Consider the following 23,579-nt stretch of genomic DNA (forward strand, 5'->3'; position numbering starts at 1 on the left):
AGTCAGCCCCCTGAGGCAGTGGGGATGTGGCTCAGGAGCCAAGGTGCACTGGCAGGTGCCCATTATTTTCTTAACTGACTGAATGTTAGACCTCTTCCAGGGTCATGCAGAGGGCCCTCCGAGCGGGGGCGGATTAACCCATAAGCACAGTATGCACTGGCTTACAGGAAGCAAGGTAGGCACAGGCTTCGTTGTGTTTACTTACTAATCTGTAGTGCACAACTTCACCTGGGTTTTACCTCTTTGATGTGGTGAAACTGAGGTGAAATTGTGCACTACAGGTTAGTAAGTAAGCACAATTAAGCTCGTGCCTATCTTGCTTATTGGGTAATCCATCCCTGCCTCAGGCTAATGCTGGAGTCATCTTTCTAACATGTCCAGAGGTGTCTAGACACCATGCTGGGCACTGGAAGACCCAACCTTGGCCTCTAGGAGCTCCCAGCTCTGGCCGACTCCAGCATGACAGGGTGACCTGGAGGCTTCTTCCCTTGCACTGCACAAAAGGTGGGTGCACAGCACCCAGGGAGCCCAGGGAAGCACCACCTGGCTTTGCCAAGGCCGGGTAAAGAATCAGGGAGGGCTTCAAAGTGGTGGTGACTTTTCGGTGGAGTCTGAAAGTAGGGAACAGGCATAACCAAGCTTTAGCCTTGAGGTCATGCAGCTGGATTCCCACCAGACTTCCCCACCTCCTAGCCTGGGCAAATGACTTCACCCCTTGGAGCCTCGGTTTCCTCATCTTTAATATTTCAGGGTAATTATATAATTGATAAGGCAAAGTTCTGCTTTTTAGAAGTCCTGTTCATAGATGGAGATAGAATAATAGAATAAAAATGACCATTTTGCAACCTTCATAAAATAATAGATGAAGATACGGATCACCAACAGATGATGAAACCATTAGGTGAAAGGCTGATGGGAACCTGATAGTGGGTGGCTCAGACAAGACACCATCTAAACCCACGGTCAGTATTAGCACTGCTAAAATGGGGCAGTCAGACATTCCCAGCCTCCTTATGGGGTGCCCAGGAAGCACACAACACCTTAGAAGGATTCTTGCCCAAACAAAGTGAACTGGAATCTAAACAAGCCTCTAGAACTAACCACCAGTGTCCAGGAAATACAACGTAAAGGAACAAGTTAAATGACACCATGAGGAAACAGCAGCCTAGAGGACAAATGACCCTGTTTCTCCACAAATTAATGACTTAAAAACAAATGTGGGGGCTGTTGTAGAATGTTAAGAATTGAACTGTGTCCCCCAAAAATATGTATTGAAATCCTGGTCCCTGTGCCTGTGAATGTAATGTAATATAATCTAATGTAATATAATCACCTTCCATAATGCAATCTAATGTAATGTGATCAACCAATCAACTGATAACCTACCAGTGTAGGGTGGATTCTAAACCTAATCACTTCTGAGTTTTATAAGGAGCAGCACAGACACAGAGACAAGTGAGCACATACTTGGGAAGACAGATACCATGTGAGGATCACCAAGACCCAAGAAAGCCTGGGGCTACTGATAAGGAAGGAACTGACAAGGTCAACATCCTGATTTGGACTTTTAGCCTCCAGAACTGTGAGAAAATAAATTTCTGTTCTTTAAAGCCACACATCTCTGGTATTTGTGTTACAGCAGTACTAAGTAACTAAGACATAGAATAAGAGACATTATAACTAAATGTAACGTGTGGACCTTGTTTGGGTCCTGATGCTAACAACCCAGAGATTAAAAGATATACATGAAATAAATAATACAAAGGAATTATTGTCACTTTTGTCAGGTGTGACAATGGCATGGTGGGTATGTAAAAATAAAAGTCTTTATCAATGGAGAAAAGATAATCTTTTCAACAAATGGCGCTGGAACAATTGGACATCCATAGACAAAATAAATGAAACTTAACCTAAACCTCACACTATATACAAACATTAATTTAATAAGGACCACAGATTTAAATTTTAGAAAATGGATTTAACTTTTTAGAAAAAAACTGGGGAAAATCTTTGAAACACAGGGCTAGGCAAAGAGTTCTTAGACTTGACACCAAAGGCACGATCCATAAAAGAAAAAAGTTAATAACTTGAGTCACCAAAATTAAAAACTTTTGCGCTGTAAAAGATCCTGTTAAGGGAATGAAAAGACAAGCTACAGAGTGAGACAAAATATTTGCAAACCAGGTAGCCAACAAATGACTAGCAACTAGAATATATAAAGAATGCTCAAAGCTCAACAGTAAAAACAAACAACACAGTCAGCCATCAACCTTTTAGCTAGTAGTGGAATGCTTACTCGTTTGCTCCACCCAGGGACTCCATGCTAAAGTATTTAGGGGTAAAAAATCATATGAGGTCGGGGGCTTTACTCTAAAAAAGAAGGGAGAGAGATAGGAAACAAGATTGGTAAAATGTTGCAAATGCTGATGCTAGTGATGGGAAGGTAGAAGATATTCATTACCCTATCTACTCTACTTTTGTGTTATGTTTGAAATTCTCCAAAATAGAAACCTTTAAACAGTAGAACAGTAGAATTTTCTACAAAATTTGTAATAAGATGGGAAGTGACTCAGAAAATATTCTGTATCAGAGATTACTGGCTATCTTGCAGAAAAGCAATCAAAAAGAGTTGTCAAACCCAACAAATGGGTTACACATCTTTCTTTCACAAAAATTTGTTCTAAATTTGCCCATTTCTTCTATGACAACTGGCTATCAGAGATATGCTTCCCAGCAGATCTTTTCAAAACACCTTTAACCATGTTTATATGTCCCTTCACAGGGAAAGCATGTTATAACACTGAATGAGAAAGGAACTGCTCTTTGAAAGAAACCCAGGCTTGGGACACAGCATTCTGAAAGAGTCTGGTTGGAAATGTTTCTACTGTTGTAGGATTTTGTTACCAAAAAATAAGTCTCTCATCTATAAAAACTCTCATACCTGAATTCCTAAAATGCATCATAGCAGATTTTTCTAACCTGTTAAAAAAATCTCTAAAACATCTGAGTGGATTTTGGAGTCATCTGTTAAGAACTTTGAAACAGAATACCTGCCATTTAGTTTACAAAAACATCTGGCTGGCGTCAGGGAGAATGGAAATGTACTAGCCAAATGTCAACAAATCCTTTGCATACTGGGTGGATGGAATGGAAAAATGAGTAACCCGATCTAGGAAGAAAGGCAGTGATGCATTTCCTCCACGTGTAGCAACGTGGCCTGGCCAGACATCTTTTTTTCAGGGAGAGCCGCCATTCCAAGTATCTGAGTAAACTGAACACAGCACCAGACCTTCCAACTGCTCTATCACAGAGCACTCATTAAAGTACCGTTTCCAAAACTAATCAGGCATATGAAAAGGTTTTCGTATCATCAACAAAATGAAAATAATTTTTAAAAATTTTACATCTTTTTCTCATCCTCTAATTTCTAGTTTTGGTGTACATTCTACTATGCACGCAGTGTAACAGTAAGGTAAAAAAAAAAAAACCCACCAAATTCGTAGCCATGGAGTTGATTCTGACCCATGGCGACCCCATGTGTTACAGAGTAGAAGTACTCCATAGCGTTTTCTTGGCTGTAATCTTAATGAATGCAGATTGCCAGGACTTTTCTTCCATAGCACTGCTGGGTGAATATGAACAGCCAACCTTTAGGTTAGCAGTTGAGTGCAAACCGTTTGCGCCACCCAGAGACCTTAGCAGTAAGGTGATGCATGTATAAAATAAGAACTATGTCAATATCCATATGCTGGGGGTACATGCTCAAAAAGTTTTTGACTGATAGGGATGTGTGATAAAGTCTGAAGAGATTCTATAGCAGAATCCTGATCAAAAGTGGGAAAAATGCAGAGCAGAATTTCAAATTCTCATGGATTCCAGACTTTTGGAGCCACTGGGGCTGGATAAACCCCCAAAAGTATTGCCCTGAGATAATTTTTAAACCTTAAAACCAAAAATATCCCCTAAAGTCTTTTTCAAACCAAACTATAGTTTAGCTTACTTAGTAAAGAATGTCTGCCTTGAGCATTGGGCTCTTTTAAAGGACTATCTATATGGGATCAAACTGACAACAGCAACTCAAAGGTTAGATAGGAAGCTTGGGGACAGGGAATTTATGTTAATGGGGGAGGATCGATTAGGAAAAGCGGGATGTAAACGATTGCACAATTTGAACAATGTAATCAATGTCACTGAATTCTACATGTAGAAATTGTTGAACTGGTGTATGTTTTGTTTTGTAAATTTTCAACAACAACCAAAAAAAAGTAAAACGAATAATCGAAAAAAAAGTAAGTTTGAAAAGCAGCACTGTAGGCAATGGAAAAAGCCAAAGGCTTTCTCTTTCCTGCAACCTATCTGCCTCTTCCATCCTTACTCTCCCCCGTCCTGTCCACCCCAACCCAGGTGCGGATTAGAGAGAAAGCAAAGTCAAGCACTTGTCCCACTTCTCCCCCGGGGCCCACTGCCAGCAGGTCCCTCCAGACCTGTCTCCTCATCTTATTTCTCTGACGACACACCGCCCAGCAGGGTGCAAAGAGGCCAGGCCACGGTGTCCGCACTTTGTCCCCAGGCTCTGAGTCAGGGAAGCTGAGCTGGAATCTCGGCACTGTCACACGAGCTGTGACCTGGGCAGGTACCAGGCCCCTCTAAGTTTTTTTTTTGAGATTAGTGTCCAGGTGCACCATCCCTCAGCCAAGGCCTTTGGACCAGCTGAGTTTAGAAATGAAGAATTTTTCAGATTTTAGAAAGGACTATGGTGCTTCTACTATATATGGTGTGATGCCCCCAGAGTGTCTGGGCAGCACCCCAAAATCAAGCACAGAATATTTCTACAGAGAATTCTATTACAGTTACTGTAGGTGAGATATTTTTAAAGACCATAATTAGTCTCACAGCAATTCAGGTCAGATTTGTGCTACCAATTAATTTGCTGTAGACTTAGGAAGAACCTTTGGGGTTTCTGAGCATTCTGGATTTCAGAAAGGCAGAGAAGAAAGGGTGGGCCTGCACCATCCTCACAGAGCTGCAGTGAGGCTGATGATCAGTGAAGGACCTGGATGATTTTCTTTATATTCAAACAATGATTGAGGAAGCGAGAACTGGAGTGTAGTTTATTTTCATATTTATTTTCAACCCTTTCCATATCCCATCTCCTGATCTGAAATCCCATCAGAATACGTTGGGATCTGGCCACAGGATGTAGTCCTGATTCCTCTGCAGAAAGCCTGGGGCCCTGGGCAGCTGGGGCCCTGCCTCTGTGCCCATGTGTCCGTCCCTGCCCTGGTCCTCCTCATAATGCTGACTCCTCATTCATGATTCATCCCAACATCATGGCCTCACCCAAGGGCCAGCCCACACCGTGCTCATTCCACAGTACTAAAAAGATGGGCTCTGACAGTGTTCCTGTGTCCCCACACCTCATTCATCTATCTCTAGGCCTAGCACAAAGTCAGGCACACTCTAGGGATTTAGAAAAGAAGGAGCAATCAACTGATGAATCAGTAGTCCATTGACTGAATGGCTGACACTGAGCTACCTGCTGTGCGCTGCAGGCTTCCCATCACTTGGTCCCCTGCCCCATCAACATCTTGAGAGCTCGGCTAGAGGACCTGGGTGTTTTAGCTGGAGAGAGGGAAGGGCAGGTGAGGGCAGCAGATGGAGGCTGAGTCACCCACCATCTTCCAACGTGGAGAGGACCACCCCAAGGAGGGCAAAAGGGCTCGTCCTATACTACTCCACCAAGGCACAAGCCGGTCCACCTGGTGGGAACAACAAGAAGGTGAGTCTGCCAAGACAGAGACATTTCACCAACTGGAACCATCTAGAATAAGGAAGCTACATGGCCAGAAGTTCCCCAGGCAGGAACACAGACTGAGGAACCTCTGTAGGATAGTTTACTTTTACCTGTCTTCTCCCCAAACACACTGCAACATTCTGGAGGCCAGAGGCCATGTCTTACGTGCAACTCTGATCCCTGGTACCTATTTAGAGCCTGACACATGGTTAACACTCAAAAAGTCTAGATGGATAAGAGAACAACTGAATTAATAAGTGCAGTGTGATGGATCGCTTTTGTGTGGCCTTTCTTGCCAGGGTCTTATAACTCCTGCCCAGTCACTTGCGCAGATAGGGTAACTGTGGCCCACCAAAGGGATTGGTCAGTCTTGCCATCCCGCTGGGCTTGAGGTGAGCTATCCCAGAGATGGGAAAAGAGAGAAGCCCGCCACCACCAGGGAAGGAGAGCCAGAGAACTGGTGGCAGAGAAATGGCAGCAGGAGACACTGGCAGGTTACGGTGCAGCGGACTTCCCTGCCCACGGAGTGAGAAAGCTGAGTGCCTTTGGGCCGAGGCTTACTGGTGGAGTGGGGTACATCTGGGCACTTATCAGCAGAGTTAACAGAGCTTTGTAATACTTGCCTGAGCAGGATGGAGGCCAAGGGGCCCAAGAGAGGCGTGCCTGCAATACAACTGAGAAGAGCCTGTCCCGATGGAAGAACTGTACCCTGAGTGTCCCTGAGCCTGAACTGTAACCTGTTACTTCCCTAATAAACCCCGTAATCATGAGCATTGTGAGTTCTGTGTGGCCATTGCAATGAATTATCAAACGCAGCAGAGAAGTAGAGAGTGCCGTGGGAGGGACGGTTGGAGTCAGAATTGGTAAAGACGGCGGAGAGAGGAGGCATGTCTGACCTCTGCCTCATAGGAATCAGCCTTGGGCTGATCTTGATTCTCTTTCCCCCTTGTGAAGGGAGGAGAGGTCAGACGCCACCCCCATACCATTTGTACAATAAGTTTGCCCTTTGCACTTCCTTCCGACTCTAAAACTCTGCGATATCTTCTACCACCCTGTGTCAACCATGGGTAATGGACCATTCTCTCATTCTCCCCAAAGATCTTTACCCCCACCTTGACATCTATCGTCTTCTATGACCTATCACAGTTTGTACAAGTCACGTATGTTCTTTTTTTTCACAGCACTTATCATAATTGTGGTTATATTTGTTCACTTAGCACCTGTCCTCTCTAACAGACTGGCTCCAACAGGGCAGTGCCCACATCTGCCTTGGTCCCTGCCATGTCTCTGGCACAGGCACTGACTTATAGTAGGTGCTGAAAAACAATTTGCTGAATGATTGCTTCTGGGGCAGAGGAAACAGCATGGACAAAAGGCACAAGACAAGTGTGTGGAAATGCACATGGCCAGGCGTGTGTCAAGCACGGGGTAGATGGATCAGTTGCTGTTCACAAGTCTCATGCTGGGCGTGTGGCATTCTATAGTTTACAAAAAGCTCTCTGACAGGCATGCGAGTGGGTCTTGTTGCAGTCAGAGCATCCAGGCAGGGGTATGAGCCCCCAAAGAGGGGCGATGGCCGAGGCAGGACATTGGGAGGCAGGGCCTTGCTGGGGCAGGCCACAGGCTGGGGCTCTTCTTCACAGACCCAGAAAGCCAGGTCTCAGGCCGAGGGGCCAAAAGAAATCAAGGGAACAATAAGCCAGTTGCCCTTGAGTTGATACTGACTAATGATGACCGGGTGATGTAAACTGTTAATGTGCTCCAAAAGGTTAGAGGTTCAAGTCCACCCAGAGGCACCTCAAAGAAAAGCCTGGCGATCTACTTCCAAAAAACCAGCCAGCTGAAAACCCTATGGAGCACAGTTCTACTCTGACACACGCAGGGTCACCAATCAGGGGACTAGGCTCAAGCAAACCCAGCTCACCACAAAAGTGAGGAATTCCAGTTTATAAATATCCCCTCTACCTCTTATCAGAAGGCCAGGGCAGCTGAACCAGCAGTCAGAAGGGGGCAGAGAATTAGAGTATAAGCAACTGGGAGGTCCTGAGTAAAATTAAACCCACTCCTGGCAAGCCCCAAAAAACAACTCAAAGTGACGCAAATACTTCCCTTGACACAGCCCCACCCTCGTCCTTCTCCAGAAAAGCATAAGACACACAAGTCCAGACCCCTCTGGCTGACTACTCTCCTTCTTCAGATAAGGTACAAAGCTATGTGAAGTCACTATACTTGGCCACCTGTCAAAATGTGGGCATTTCGGAGAGCACCTCACTAATCCCCTTTGAATATGTTACCTTACATGGCAAAAGGGATTTTGAGATGTGGAGATTATCCTGGATTATCTGGTGGGCCTGATGTAATCATAAGAATCCTTATAAGAGGGAAGCAAAAGGATGAGAATGTAAAGAAGGGGATATAATGACAGAAACAGAGAGAGATGAAGATGCTACACTGCCGGCTTTGAAAATGGAGGAAGGGGCCATAAGCCAAGGAATGCAAGTGGCCTCTAGAAGTAGAAAAGGCAAGGAAACGGATTCTCCCAAGAGCTTCCAGAAGAAATCAGCCCCGCCAACATCTTGATTTTAGTCCAACATTTTGGACTTCTGACCTCCAGAACTATAGAATAATGAATCTGTATTGATTTAAGCCACTAAATTAGCAGTAATTTGCTATAGTAGCAACAGGAAACTAACACACCGTGTGTACAGATGAGGAGAAAAGATGAGGCTTGGAGCGCTAAAGTCGTCTGCCCACAAACCCACTGCCATCGAGTTGATTCTTACTCACAGTGACCCTACAGGAAAGAGAAGAACTGCTCCATAGGATTTCCAAGGAGCAGCTGGTGGATTTGAACTGCCACCCTTTTGGTTAACAGCTGAACTCTTAACCACTGCACCACCAGGGCTCCGCATTTGCCCACAGTCACCTAGAAAACGACTCTTCACACTGCCATTGCTATACTGTCAAATTCACAGGTTTCTAGGGGCTGTCAGAGAGGCAGGGACTCAGAGTCAGACCACTTCTGACTTCCAGCTCAGCCACTTACTAGCTTTGTGTCATGGAGAAGTACATAACCTTGCTTTGCCTCAGCTTCCTCATCTGCAAAATAGGGTTGTAGCTGCACCTACCTCAGAGAGTTGTAAGGAATAAACAAGGTAATCTGGGAAAGCACTTTAAACAGTGCCTGACACTATCAAAAGTTATCAGTTGTTATTACTATGCTGTTTCCCAGTCATTTCATGCTTCTACTAAGCAAGGAGTTCACACTCAGTCTTTGAAACCACCCAGACCAGGGCTGTCTGTAGCTGTTTGTTCAGTCTTTTTTAATCCTCCGGAGGTCAGATTTTCATTCATTAGTTTCAGATCCAAACCCTTCCGAGCTGAAGCCATGCAGTGCTCAAACTGGCTACCCATCCGCACGTTTGTCTCCGGAATATTCATGCCTCCTGGGAAGGTCTTTTGGTTTTTATTTAATATACGTGTAGAAACTTTCATCTTTACCCGACTCACTGGTTGGATGGGACCTTACACAACTGATCCTCTGAACCTACCCCTCAGCTCCAGCTGCCGACAGCCCCGTCTCCTGGGCCCATTCGGCTCTAGTAACTTCTGGGTGGCTGCTGCTTTTTGGGGGGAGGCTGACCCACATCAGCAGGTCAGCAACTCACAGCCTGGCCCTTCTCCAGAGGGGATTAGCAAGACAGAGCAGCCAGAGGCTGGCCAGGGATGCCTGGTTAGCCTTCTGACAAAGGATCAAATGCTCTCAGGAGGGGGCGGGAGCCCACAGTCCATTCCCACTCCCCTTCAATCAACACAAACAAGCCAGTTTGTTGGAGCAGCTCAACCTTTCTCCCCTTCTCCTGGGCCCAAGTTCTCTTGAATCTCTCAACCAGGAAAGAAAAATCACTCAATCGTGTGCCTGTCTGTCACTTGGGGGTAGGAAGGAGCCATTGGCAGAAATAAAGGGAAACACAAAGTAATCCAAAATCCTTCAGTGCAGGCCTACTTAATTCAGCCTTTTAATTTAGTCTTTTTTTTTTTAATACATACCAGTCCACATTTTGATCATCTCCATTTTCTCCCAAATTGAAAACAAACAAATCAATGCTCAGCCTCCGTAGCTGGCTTTTAAGTCCCCCTGAATGTGACCACCTTTTCCAGGCGCAACAACAAAGTGCTCGGCTGCTAACCGAAAGGGTGGCAGATTGGAACCTACCCAGCAGCTTCACTGGAGAAAGACCTGGCAATCTGCTTCTGTAAAGATTACAGACAAGAAAACCGTACGGGGCAGCTCTATTTTGTTACAAGGGGTCACTCTAAGTTGGAATCAACTCGATGGCACCCAACAACAACAACAAACCCCGTCCTGGCACTGAGCAAATGAGTCCCTTTCCTGTGCAGAATCCTGATCCCAAACACTCCTACTGTCCCAAGATTCCATCAGCAGTAAGCCCGGCTCCAGCACAGGATTTTTCAAATGCATATGGAGTCAGGGGACCCAGCACTCCACCCTGGGTGCGCACCCAACAGCAATGAGGGCATGTGTGCCCCAGAGAAAAGAGCAAGAATTTTCACAGCAGTCCCGTGATAAGCCAATGGCTAAACACAACCCAAGTGCCCTCAACAGGAGAATGGATACACTGTGGCATATTCACACAGTAGATTACTACACAGCATCAAAAAAACCAGGTGCTGCCATACACCCCACGGATGCGCCTCGCTGACAGCGCTGAGGGAAAGCAGCCAGACCAACGAGCACTTTCTGTATGATTCCATGCAGACGAGGGTCACAACAGGTCAAACTAATTGACAGTGTGAGTCGTGGTTACTTCAAGAGGGTTAGTGACCAGGAGGTGGACCAAGGAATCTGCAGGGCACTGGCAATGTTCTACAGCTTGATGTGGTGGTGGTGTCCATGGGTATTTACGGATGTGAAATGTACATTTAAGATTTGTGTATTTTACTGTAGTAAGTTAAAGCCCCAAAAGAAGTTAAAAAATACAACTCTATACCATTTGCGCACCTTCTATACTCTAAGTCCAGAGGAGACCAAGGTATCTCAGACAAGATTCTGACCCTTTAAGAACATATGTCTAGTGGGGAAGAAAATACACTTGAATAACAATACAAGGATGCACGTCACCAGTGGGACAGGTAATGAGACTGGATCAAGGGTTTCCGTATTACCCATGATTTGGGGGAGATGGCAGAATAAACTGATTAAATGGATGCGTTTTGGAGACAGGCCAGACCTGTGTCCACATCTCACTCTGTGACCTGGATAAGTTGTGGCATAGCTCCCTCATCTGTAAACAGGGAATAACAGGAGCTGCACCTCAGGGGATTCTTGTGAGGCGGCAAAGAAAGAATTCCCACAAGGCACTCAGCGCAGGCCCTTAGCTTCAAGACAAGAGACTGTGGTTATTCCTGTCATGTGAAGGGCACTGGGGTATGTTCACAGATGCATACCCCAGGCACGGTCATGCTGACCACCATGAAGACGGCAGCTGCTCACTCACTCCCTCAGCAAACATGGAATGCACAGGGGCTGTGAGCAGTCTGCGGACTTTGCCCTCAAGGCGCCCAGTGGGGAAATCGGGTACTGAGGACCTGATGTAAAAAGCTTTACGTGTAGTAGAGAGAGGAACAGATATAGACCCGGGGAGCTCAGAGGATGGTGCATGGTGGAAATGAGGCCAGGCCCCAAAAGTCAGGTAGGATTTGGGCTCGTTGGGACTGCTAAGAGGGACAGGTGGCAGCGGGGAACTGTCTGAGCAAAGGCCCAGAGGTACGACATCAGGAGGCCGTGGGGGAAGGAGCGACTGTTAAGTATAGCTCCAGAAGAGGGAAGTCAGGAGGGCCTGGGATGCCCAGCCTGAGGGACTTTAGTTTGCTGTCAGTGGGGAAGCCTGTGAAGGTGTCAAGAGTCCAGGAAGTGAGCGCATCAGGGCAGGGATTTAAAATGCCCACTCCAGACAACAGCAGGGTTTCTGAGGGGCCAGAGGGAGGTGGCTGCTTTGCTGTAGGCCTGGGGCTAGGGGTCACATTTACCAAGAAACATCCAGACCCTCACACTCGGCCTCCTTTGTGCAACCCAAACACACATTTTGTGATTAGACGGTGGTCAGAATGCAGCCTCTGGGAACAGTGAGGCTGCCTGGTACTTGGGGGGGTGGCCAGGGCCTTCAAGAGGCAAAGATACATTTATTCTAGTTCTTATTAATTTAATTTTATTTATTTTAATATCTGAAAAAGTCATAGTCACAAGACTCAACAATCAAAATGTAAAGGGTTAAAAAAAAAAAGTAAAGGGTTTACAGTGGCAGTCTCCCAGCACCAGGCCCCTCTCCAGAGGCATCAAAACTCCCAACTTATTGTGACTCCCCATGTATAAGCAGACGCACATGTATTATTTTCCCTCATCTTACACAAATGGCAGCATACTGGACACATCCTGCACCTCGCCTCTTTCACTCGGCAATGTAGCTCGACAACTGCCCCACATCAGTGCACGGCAAATCCACGTGAGTGTCTGTGAATGCACAGTATTCCCAGTATTCTGTGCTTTGGACAGGCCATAATTTGTTCATGGCCCCCTGGTGATGGACGCTTAGGTTGTTTGACTCTTTTGCTGCTACAAAAAAGGCAACAATGTCTAACCTTGCAAATAAGCCACCTTGCACATCTGGTAACACACCTGCAGGATAAATTCCTAGAAGTGGGGCTGCTGGGTGAACGTGCACAAGCATCTGTAATTTTGAGAAACTCTGCCAAAGAGGCAGATACATTTAAATACCTAGGAAAAAGGGCTTTGCTCATCTGTCATGGATTGAATTGTATCCCCCAAAAGTATCTGTCAACTTGACTAGGTCATGATTTCCAGTATTGTATGATTGTCTACCATTTTGTCATCTCATGTGATTTCCCTATGTGTTGTAAATCTTACCACTATGATATTAATGAGACGGATTAGCGACAGTTATATTGATGAGATCTACGAGATTAGACAGTGTCTTAAGCCAATCTCTTTTGCGATATAAAAGAGAGAAGCGAGCAGAGACATGGGGACCTCACACCACCAAGAAAGCAACACCAGGAGCAGAGTACATCCTTTGGACCTGAGGTTCCTGCACAAAGAAGTTCCTAGACCAAGGGAAGATTGATGACACGGACCTTCCTTCAGAGAGGACAGGGAAAGCCTTCCCCCGGAGCTGACACCCTAAATCTGGACTTCTAGCCTACTAGACTATGAAAAAATAAACTTCTGTTTGTAAAAGCCATCCACTTGTGGTATTTCTGTTACAGCAGCACGAGATGACTAAGACATCATCCGAGAAATTAGCCTAATTACTGAGGAAAGTGCCATGTGTGGTTTAAGGGTGCCTAGATGAAGAGTGGTAGAGAAAAGCATTTTTAGCAGACAAAGTGCTGGGTCAGGAGATGGTTCCAGAGCTGGATCGGCCCCAACTTGCCCAGGGCCCTGGTCCATGAACTTGCATGTCCACAGCTGTAAGTGAAGTGCTAGGCCTGCTCCACCTCTCCCAGCAGGGACGGGCTCTGGTCCCAGGGCAAGTGGAAGGGTGGACAGTGGCTCAATCATCACAACATCCAGCCTTAACTGATCTCCCTGGGTGGAGACCCCAGAGCCTAGAGGAAGAGCAGGCAGGCCAGAGTACACTCTAGAGACAGGCCTGGCTGGATGGGTGAGGGTGAGGAGCCCAACAGGGTCAAGCGCTTCAGGTCTCGTCATCCCAAATGGGGGCTAAGCCCTGCACAGGCTACGGGGACACGACAGCCACGCAGGGCACCTCGCTCCATGACCTTCACTCCTGACCACTCTCCTCAGGTGACTGTCACGGACCTGTCACCAGATGCGTGTGCCTAACAGCCATCGCCACCTCAGCATCACTCACCGGGCAGCTTGCAGGGAATGGAGCCAGGTCTCTGAAGCACCTAATGTCCTCTCTGTAAGTGAGGGCAGCTAGGTAAACACAGAGTCGGACAGGGCCTCTGCCCACCCCTTAAATCCCGCCCAACTACTGAAAACTAAAGAAAAGGAAAGGTCTTCTAGAAGCCCCCAACCAAGTGGGAAACACCTCGTGATAAATCAAAGGCAGCATGAGAGAGAGAGAGAAAGCTGTCACCCTTGCTGTTTCCCTGCCCATGCTGGACTCTGACAGACAGTCAGGAACTTCAGTAAATCAAACCATTCTTAAATGCATTTAAATGCATTAAAATGTTTCTAACCATAGACAGGCCCATAAAACAAAATGAGACTAAAGGGGCATACCAGCCCAGGGGCAAGAACTAGAAGGCAGGAGGGGATAGGTAAGTGGTAATAGGGAACCCAAGGTCGAGAAGGGAGAGTGTTGACATGTCATGGGGTTGGTAACCAACGTCACAAAACAATACATGTACTAACTGTTTAATGAGAAGCTAGTTTGTTCTGTAAACCTTCATCCAAAGTACAATAATAAAAATAAATAAATAAATAAATTTAAAAAAATGTTTCTAACCAATGCACACTGCATCGATCTTTCTTTGTAAAGCAACTATGTACTGTTTGGGTGAATCTAGATTTCTACCATCCTATTTGTTTAAAATTCATCCACACACTCATGTAGAAAAGGCCTTCTTCCTCCTGGGACAAGGCTGTAGCCCCAAACACCCCACAGGGCTCATCTGGCAGTGGCTCCTCAACTTACCTGCCTACCTCATGCCCCTGTGTGTGTGCTCAAGGTGGTCCCACTACCTGGAAGCCCTTCTCCCTCCTCTCCACTTGCCTGCCTCCCAGTGTCCATCAGAGCCCCCAGCTCAAATGCTGGTCCTCTGGGGAGCACTCAATCCTCGGCTCCCCCCCTGCACCCCCTCTGTACGGCAGGCTGCTGCCTCCTGGGCACCCACAGCTTCCACCTGCATCTCTACTAACATACTTTGAGTCTTAGCCGCCATTCCACCTACTGGGCTTCCCTATGAGGGCAGGGGGGCGCTGGGGCAGCCAGTCAGCAGGAAGGGCACAGGATTCAAAATCTGAAAACCTGGGCACCGCCTTCTACAACGTCTCAGGCAAATTCACCCTTCTGAACCTCAGTCTCTCCATCGACGAAATAGGTGCAGTAATTCCAAGGCTCTAGGGCCACCAGGAATATTTGATAAAACAATAAATGTAAAACGTAATGTGTAAACTGCAGAAAACAAAAACAAAACAAACCCATTGCCATCAAGTCAATTCTGATTCATATGACCCTATAGGACAGAGCAGAACTGCCACATAGGGTTTCAAAGGCTGTAATCTTTATGGAAGCAGACGGCCACCTCTTTCTCCCACAGAGCAGCTGGTGGGTTCGAAACGCCGACCTTCTGGTTAGCAGCCGAGCGCTTTAACCACTGCACCACCAGGGCCCACTGTAAACTGCAAAGTCCTACACAAACTCCAGTGAGGATGATAATATTAGTATAATTAATATATTAATATTAGCATCCTCACTGTCCCCCTTCACTGACGTCTATCATTGTGCCTTACAGGCACTCAAAAATGACTGCTGATGGAATCCCAGATTCTCTGATCATTCTGGATGAAATAAAAAACACATGCTAGCAGTGAGGACCAGGGAGTTCCGCCAGCAGCTAAGGCAGCAGCCATGGGGTTAGTTCTTTTTCCCGCGAAGCCTTCCTGTAAATGATGACCCAGAGGGCTTTGGGAACAGCACCGCCAGACAGTGAAGGTTCTCAGCCAACCACCTGCCAGAAGGACAGGGCCACCCTGGGTGCAGGCGGTCCGCAGGGATCGTAGCAGGAGAAAAATAAAGGCACCAAGCTTGTGCCCAGCCAGGGAGGCTGTCTGACTGGAAAAGTCTTTCCAGGGGACAGATGCAGTGACGTCCAGGGGCATTCCACCCCCTTCCTTCAGGGAGAACAGCCATCCAGGACCACCCACAACCCACAGGTAAAAGGGTCCCCAGTCTATAGCTTGGATCACGGCTCCCCAGGGAAGAGACGGGAATGTTCAAGTGGATCACCAAACAGATTCCAGGTTTGAAAAGGACACACACACACACACACACACACACACACACACACACACACACACAGAGACATACACACAGACACACCTTCTCCTTCCATTTTCCCATGACCATGAAGCCCTGCTCTCCCTCCAAACCAGGCCCTTCCCTTTTGCGCTCAGGGTTTTCTAAGCTAGGACCTCACCTGAGGCTTGTGGGCACCTGGGAGGTGAATGGAGCAGGTACCGGCAGCCTCATTAGAGGAAGAGGCTCAGACAGGTCAAGTGACTCACCCAAGGTCATCACCCAGATTTTCTGACTCTTAGTCCAGAGCTCTGTCTGCCACTCACACCACGGTGTCATCCAGCAAAGAGGTTGGGGACCTCATCGTCCCACCGAGAACTTGAAATAAAACTCCAGGGCTCTGTTTTGGAACTTCTGTGACCCTCTTATCTATGGCTGCCTTTTTAATTTCATGAGTAAGTGCTTATAATCCAGGGTTAAGATAACACATGACTGTGCCTAGAAAGAAAATATGCCCAAAGCTTTAACAGGGATTATTGCCTGGTTATGAAATGTGGGGTGATTCTTATCCTCATCCCCAATGTTTTCTAGTTCCAAGTTTACTATAATCAGCAAAACTATTTTTAAAATCAGAGAAGCCTATTGTTTCTAAAAGGCTGAAACACTCGGATCAACATTATAAACTTTCCATTAAATATTCATTTGGTTGTGTGTGACTGTTTAAAAAGTGGCAGAGCTGGAAGTGACGCAGGCTAGGCACAAAAGTTTTCTGGGTGGGATCTTCCCCCTCAGGTTTCCGCCCCAGAAGAGAAGGAAAAGGAGGTGTCTGCAGGGCTTCCTGTCTCCCATCACAAGCCCGAGACCCTGGCGACAGGACCTGCCCTTGGGTAGTCCCAAACTGTTTAATGTGCACCAGTAGCTCCTGACATAAGCTCAGTCCTAATAAACTACCCCATTGTGATCGGCCTTAATATCCATCACTTCTCAAGAATGATTCCAGAATTATCCTGAGTGGCACTGCCATTAATCCATCCAACCATTCATTTAGTCAAAAACTATTGCAAGCTTCACAGACACATCCAAACTCCCTGAGGGACCAAATTACTGGGCTGAGGGCTGGGGACCATGGTCTCGGGGGACATCTAGCTCAACTGGCATAACATAGTTTATAAAGAAAATGTTCTACATCCTACTTTGGTGAGTAACATCTGGGGTCTTAAAAGCTTGTGAGTGGCCATTTAAAATACTCCACTGGTCCCACCCCGTCTGGAGCAACAGAGAATGAAGAAAACCAAAGATACAAGGGAAAGATTATTCCAAAGTACTAATGGACCACAACTATCACAGCCTCCACCAGACTGAGTCCACCACAACTAGATGGTGGTGCATGGCTACCACCACCGACTGCTCTGACAGGGATCACAATAGAGGGTCCTGGGCAGAGCTGGAGAAAAACATAGAATAAAATTCTAACTCACAAAAAAATTACCAGACTTACTGGCCTGACAGAGACTGGAGAAACCGCCAGAGTATGGCCTCTGGACATCCTTTTAACTCAGTACTGAAGTCACTCCTGAGGTTCACCCTTCAGCCAAAGATTACACAGGCCCATAAAACAAAACGAGACTAAATGGGCACACCAGCTCAGGGGCAAGGACGAGAAGGTAGGAGGGAACAGGAAAGCTGGTAATGGGGAACCCAAGGTCGAGTGGGGGAGAGTGTTGACATGTTGTGGGGTTGGCAACCAATGTCACAAAACAATATATGTATTAATTATTTAATGAGAAACTAAACTGCTCTGTAAACCTTCATTGAAAGTACAATAAAACACACATACACACACTATTTCAGCACCTACTCTGTGCAAAGCATGTGCCAGACCCTGAGCCATCATTAGCCTGATGTTGTTGCTGGCAGTCATCAGGTCATGGTGATCCCAACTCATGGTGACCCCATGCACACCAGAATGAAACGCTGCCCTGGTCTTGTGTCATTTCCGTGATTGGTGGTTGATCGGACTATTGTGCTCCATAAGGTTTTCAATGACTGATTTTTGGAAGCAGGTCGCCAGGCCTTCTTCCTAGTCCATCTTAGTCTGAAAGCTCTGCTGAAACCTGTTCAACATCACAGCAACACGCAAGCCTCCAGTGACAGACAGGTGATGGCTGCACATGAAATGCACTGGCCAGGAATCGAACCCAGGATTCTCACGTGGAAGGCAAAAATTCTACCAATGAATCGACCGCCCAGAAAAGTAGGTAGATAGAGCAGGTACCTCCTCAATGATCTCACAAATGAGATCCAGTGCTTAAGACCAAGGTTCCTGATCCAACTCCTGCTTGGCCCACCAGTCCTCTCTGGTCATATTTATAGCACATTTGAGCGTGGGCGCATGAGTGATGGACATTAACCTAAGACTGGAAAAATTACCCACCAGAAGCCATGTGTCATGATTCTATGTTCTGTCCAAGCACAGGGTTTCACCCGTGCTAAAACAGCAGCAAACAGGAATGCAAACAAACGCTGCCAGCGTCCAGCCTAAGTACAGCTTCCCACTGCCTCTGCCCGGAGTTTCATTCTCCCCATCCTTAAATGAGTGAGGAATGCTGACAGACTGAGTAGGACCGTGTTAAGGTGCCTGCACCCACATCCCTTTCAGCAGAGGCGGAGGCGATAGGGAGGGGAATGATGAGAAAACCCAAAATGTAGGCGACAATCCAATTCTTCTCTCATGGTCCCCTTCCACTTTACTTCCTTTCCTTCTTGTCCTCTTTGAGACCAAGAAGGTCACATTCAATTAACACTGACTGAGGGCCTCTAGGTGCTGAGTCCTAGTACCAAGCAATTTAGCAGACATGAACTCAGACCTTTGCTTTGCTCATGCTGTTCCCTCTGCCTGGAATACACTTCCTCCACCGTTTACATGGTGGCTCCCCGCAGTGCAGCTTCAATGTCCCTTCATCAGAAAAGTGCTTGCGCAGGTGGTACCTTCCCAGAGCTCACCCTGCTATCCCTCAGAGCACCCGTAACAATTTAACTGCTTGTGTGTTTGATGTCCATTTCCCCAGCTGGATTCAGCTCCAAGAGGGCAGACCCAGGGTCCAACTCCTCGCATATAGCTTGGCACACAGGCGTCAATACCCTTTCTTGGATAAATTAAAGGGCCTGTAGAGAATCATCAAAGCCAGCTGACTGTGCACTGCTGTGTGCCAGGGGCTGTGCTGAGCTCCATGCAGACCTAGTCTCCAATGCCCTACGAAGGCTGTGCTAGCATCTCTACCATTTTACAGATGAAGGAAGTGACATCGTTTCCCCCTCACGTGTAGAGAACAGGAAATTAGAACCTAGTAACCAACTTGCAGGAGCCCTCGTGGCACAGTGGTTAAGCACTCAGCTGATAACCAAAAGGTCAGCAGTTCAAACCCATCAGCCCCTCTGCAGGAGAAAGACGTGGCAGTCTGCTTGCACGAAGTCTACAATGTTGGAAACCCTAACGGGCAGCTCTACTCTGTGCCATAGGGTCACTAGGAGTCAGAATCAACTCAACGGCAACAGGTTTGGTTTTCTGGCCAGCAACTTGCCCAAGGCCACAAGGTGAATAAGAGCATGAGGATTTGAACCCGCGCCTCCCAATTCTCACTCTGTGCTCTCTGGGTTGCCAGGACTGTTCAGCTTATTATCTCCCTCTCACCCCAACCCCCAAATGGGTGTCTCCTTCTCCTGTGCTCCCAGTGACCATTTCAGTCCCTTCCTAAAGTCTCAGCCTCCTATCCCAACTCAAACATCTCCCCGACTCCTCCCCCCGCATCATACACCTATCAGCTCCCACAGCCCAACACCCAGACTCTCAAACCCAGCCTGACTCTGTCCCCTCTTCTCTGTCCCTATGGAGATGGCCCTAGTTCAGCCCTCATCACCTTTCTCCTGGACTCCAGCCAAGCCTCCTCTGTCTCCCTGCCTCAGTTTACCTTCCCACAGCCACCAGCATTACTCTGTGGACTACAAATTGATCATGTCCCTCCCCTGGCTGAAACCCTCAATGGCTCCCCTGCCTCTTCAACTTCTAAATCCTCAAAGTCATCTGCAACCTTTTTGCCTCACCCTCAACATCCAGTAAAATCAGGTAACTGGTCATTTCGCAGCCATGCCACTGTGCTGTCCCCTGGCCTGGAATGCCAGCCCTTAGTCATCCGCTGGGGCCCTGTTCACATGTCACCTCCTCCACAGAAGCTTCTGACACCCCAGTGTGGATCCCCCCTTAGCCGTGCTCCAGTGATACTCCACAAGACCCCTTAGTGGAGCACCTCCAACCCCATAGTCTTCCACCATGCAGAAAGGGACGAAGCCTCATTTGCTCAGCACAGCGAGCAACATGGAGCTGCATGAAATGCTAGCTGGCCAACCACCCAGCAAAGCAGGCAGACAGAGCAGGCACCTCCTCAGTGACCTTACGAATAAGATTCAGTGCTTAAATGCGTAGTTCCCACTCCAACTCCTGCTTGGTCCACCACTCCCATATTTATAGCACAGCTGGGCACAAGGGGGTGAGTGATGGACAGCCACCACAGCTCTCCAGTGGGAAAAGGAGGCAGCTGCTCACATCCATCCTGGACATCCGGACAGCATGAAGACCCATGAGACCTGGGAGAAGCAGGAAGAACTTCAGTCCAGCTCAGCGGAGCCAATTCACAGCCAGCAACCAAGGACAGTGGGCTCCAGAGGCCTGCCCCAGTCACACAGGGTCTTCAAGACCAGAAGATGCTGGAGGCAGAGGAGTATAGCAGGGACTGAAAAGGATGCCAGTGACCTAAGGGAAAGAAACGGGAAGGAGGCGGGTCTTCTCGGAGTCATTTGCGGGAATAAAGGAAGGAGGATAAGGGGTGATAATATTGCCCTGTAACATTGGCAGATGATATCACTTCCCTTCAGGAGCCCCCTGCTGACCACAGCGGGATCAAGTTCAAACTCCTCAGTGGGCCTTCAAAGGTCTTCATGTCCCAGGCCCATTCTGAGGCCTCCACACACTTGTGCATGGGTCCCCTCTCCCTAGAATGCCCTCCTCTTCCTCCATGGGTCAAGCACCCCTCAGCCTTCAAGGCTCCCGATATTTTGCTTCTGGGAAGACGACCAGCGTGCCCTGGGCCACAGTGGGGGGAAGAGCATGGGCCTTGGGGTCAGACCCAGCAACGCCAACCACTGAGTGACCTCACCAGGGTTTTAGCTTCTCACAGCCTCCTCAGCTGCCTTCTCTGCAAACTGGGTAGTGGAGGATAAAACGCAGTCATTCATGAAAGCGCTTTGAACTGTGCCTGGCATACAGTAAGTGCTCAATAAACAAGCTGTTGTTCCTATTGTCCTTGGGCCCCTTAAGGCCCTCTGTTCACACACAAGCAAAGCACTGTCTTCCACATATTTGTCACAGGAGGCAGACCCCACACACACAGAGCCCTCCCAGAGCCCAGCTGCTCGCCTTCCCGAGCACACACACCAAAATCTCCAGCTGAAGGCCCCACGGAGAAAGAAGGGTACTCACTGTTACTCGGTTTCAAAACAATGCAAGGCCGTCCCCTGCCTTGCTGAGGCTGTTTCCACTCCAGGGAATTCACAGGGATGAATGAGCACAGCAGGGACTGGAAATAGCACTGAGTCCCTCTCAGGGAAAGGGCTGGGCCAAACAGCCAGCCAGAAATCAAGAGCAAAATCCTCAAAGGCAAAGTGGGAGGAAGTAGCATCCAGATAGAAGCTGGAGCACCACAGAACTCAGCCAGCCTGAGTGAATTAGGACAAGTGGATCACTGCGCCCATTCTGCTGGAAGCACTTCATCTCACCTACTTGGAGAGCTTTAGAAGGGGCTTCCTGTCTAACGCGCCACCACCAGGGGAGGAACAACACATCCGGGGTCCCAAGGGTGGCACAAAGGTGCTCCAGGCTGTCCATGGCTCTAGAGGGATGCGGGGGTCACAGTGTCTTCTCCACCCAAATTGGCTATCGGGACCTCATGCCCAATAGGAGTAACAATCTATGTTCGTCTCCCCAGCACACTGGAGCCTCTAGACAGCTGGGACCTTCAGACCCCCGTGCCCCTAGTGTGACACCTGGCACATAGAAGACACTCAATAAATTATGAGGCAGCATGATCTGACATTGAGAGAGCTCCTGGTTCAAGTATGATTCCATGCATGTCTGCCATGTACCATGGACAACAAGTCACACACTCTCTGGGCCTCAATTTACTCATCTGCAAATAGGGACAACAGTCCCTCACTCACACAGCTGCTGAGAGAATTAACTAGGAAAATATATGTGGAAAGGGCAAAAGCATCAAGATGAACGTTAGTCATTCTCCTAGCTTCTGCTCAACTGTCCCCTCTGGGTGGAGTCTTTTCTGCCAACCAAGTCCCCCTCCCCCAGCACTGAAACCACCAAGCTCCTTGAGGCCAGGGAGCACCATGCGTTTGTGTCCCAGGTCTGATAAGGTGGGAACACAGGCATGGCTGCTGAGGCCCTCACAGCCCATGGTCCCAGCTAACTCACACAGCACCCTCCAACAAGATATCCCCATGTATACAGAACCTAGGGGACCCACCAAGCATGCTGAAAAGGAAGGGAGGTGGGAAGGGATGCTGCAAACATAGCCTGTCAAGGAAGCTGCACCTCTGAGACCTGTGCCTCCCTGGCAGGTGCTGGGTGAGCTTGTTTGCCTGGCTGACTCCACCGCACACAGGCCTCCAGGGCACAGATTGCTGCTTCTTTCCTTACATAAAGTGCCCAGTTCAGGGACCAGTCAGATAAATAATACATGGTCTTCACCTCACACACAGAGGTGTCAGGTGTGCAAACACCTGACCCACACTGCCCTCCAGGAGAGGGTGAAATGTTTGCCTTACACTCACCCCAGGAAGGGATATGGATTGGGAACAGACACCTGTGCACTTCCCACCCCCACTGCCTTGCCACGGCCTGGGGCCACCTAGCACTAGATGTAAGTAGACCCCAGGCAAGGTGTGCCCAGGGAGGAAATGAACAACCCATAGGATGGATACTCCAGCCGGTCTCTGCGGTCCCTTTCGAGGCAAACCTCCTCGGAGCCCCAAGTTACGTTGGTGCCACTCGAAACACTCAGACCTGTGTGTACATCCTCCATTCACGCACCCTAAAAGGCATCAGCCGGACAACCACCCTCCTAGTTCACAGCCACCACACGGGGTACGGATGTCCCTCCCTCACCACTCGCCGTGCCAGGCGCCAGTACGCCCACCGGGACGACACAATCTCACTAGCCAAGGGCCTGTTCGTCCGTGCCCTCCTCTGTCCCCCTGCCATCTCCACGGGCAGGTTTGATTACACGCCAGGCGCGGTCCCCGCCACGTCGGCGAGGAAGAGGCCGGGCAGAGAGGGGGCGCAGGGCGGGGCGCGCGGGGCTGCGGACGCCCCCTCTCTCCCTGGTACGCCGGCCGCCTTCGCTCCCTCCCTGCCCGAGGACCGGCGGCCGATGCGACCCACGGGGCGCCCCCCGCACGGGCCTCTGCCCAGCAGAGCAACCCCCCGCCCCGGGGCTCCGCAGCCGCCCCCCTCGGAGCCTCCAGCGCGAGGCTGGCCGGCCGAGGTACCTCAAGAGCCCATGGCGGCGCCGGCGGCGTGTGCAGGCGATGCGTGGCAGCCGACTCTGCGGGCGGGGCGCGCGAGCGGGCGGCACCACAGCCCAGAAGTCGCCGCCGCCGCCGCCAGCGCGTTCCGGGCCCAGCAGAGTGCCGCC

Source organism: Trichechus manatus, unplaced genomic scaffold, assembly GCF_000243295.1.
Source record: "Trichechus manatus latirostris isolate Lorelei unplaced genomic scaffold, TriManLat1.0 scaffold00027, whole genome shotgun sequence".
Taxonomy (NCBI): Eukaryota; Metazoa; Chordata; class Mammalia; order Sirenia; family Trichechidae; genus Trichechus; species Trichechus manatus.